Raw genomic sequence first — 1,333 nt, 5'->3', positions numbered from 1 at the left:
GGGACGCACGGGCACTTCCCACGGAAGGGAGGGAGGAGGGGGGGGAAGGCATTCACGCCAAGGAAGAAGAGTCAGCCAGAGCCGGAAGAAAGGGCAATCAAAGAAAAGGAACAGCAGCGCGCCGCCCAAGAGGCATTGGGGGGGGGGGGGGGGGGGGGGGGGGGGGGGGGCACATTGGGCATAGTGTGCGCGACCTGTTCGCCGAACTTTCGCTGTCGGCGCGACAAAAGTAGGCCGGACATGGGGAAAAAAGGGACACGGACAATGATCATGCCGGGGCTTCCGGCTTGATGAGGTCATCGTGCTGTGAGGGCCTCCTGGTCCCCCTCTCCCTCTCGCGGCCGCAACAAGAGATATGCACGAGTCCCTGTTAGGATGTAGAAAACAGCCCGGGGCTCAGCGTCTCCTTGCCCCTCCCCCCCCCCGTTCCGGCTTCACTCCTCTCTCTCTCGCTCTATTTCGCCCTCTCCCTCGATCAACCGACCGACGTTGACGCCGAAGTGGGGCAGTAGGGTGGCCAGCACGGGCAGAGGACCGACGCACGGGGAGGCCCGACAACGGGGCTCCGACCTGAGCCTGGCCCCCGTCCTTGGGAGAATGAGACTTTTCAACAGGACGGGGGGGGGGGGGGGGGGGGGCGAATTAATCACCGGCACCACCGCGGCCACCCTTGAGAGGAGGAGGTATCCTGTTAGGACGGACGACACATGGCGGCCGTGTCTCAGCCCCTCCGGCCCCCTCGGGGCAAGTCTCGCACCGCCGTCTGTGCATGGGGGCACAATTGAATGACCATGCTCCCTTCGAGGGAGGGGGTGCGGGACGGGCGGTCCCCCCCCCCCCCCCCCCCCCCCCCCCCCCCCGGCGAGAGGGATCAGACGATCGGGACAAACGAGCGTCGGGGTGTGCACGTGTGTGGATATCCTCCCTCCGGGGGCCGCTTTCCTCCGGCCCTTTTTTCGCCCTTGGTCCAATCACATCAGACATTCCGACGGCCACCACAACTGCCCCGTGTCCATGTACGTTGGAGAGCCGCACCCTTCGTGGCGGGGGTGTCGCACGGCGCCACTCTCGCGAGCAATCCCCCCCCCCTAGCCCCCCTTCCCGGGTCTGTGGGCTCCCTCTCACCAAGCCCCGAACGTATCCCCACCCCTGTGAAGGTGTGCACGGGCACCGGCGGTCGGTCCCACCGGCTGGGCAACGCACCTGCGTCTCAGTAGGAATTAGCGCCAAATTACGGCCTCCGGTCGGGGGCGGCAGCAAACTGGGCCGGCATGTCGGTTGAGAGCGGGTGCTGGGCATCGTAAACGTGGGACCTCCGCCCGACGCCCCCCCC

The sequence above is a fragment of the Fonticula alba genome (genome assembly GCF_000388065.1).
Source record: "Fonticula alba strain ATCC 38817 unplaced genomic scaffold supercont2.1, whole genome shotgun sequence".
Taxonomy (NCBI): Eukaryota; order Rotosphaerida; family Fonticulaceae; genus Fonticula; species Fonticula alba.
The sequence above is the reverse complement of the archived record's forward strand: the minus strand, read 5'-3'. Positions refer to the sequence as shown.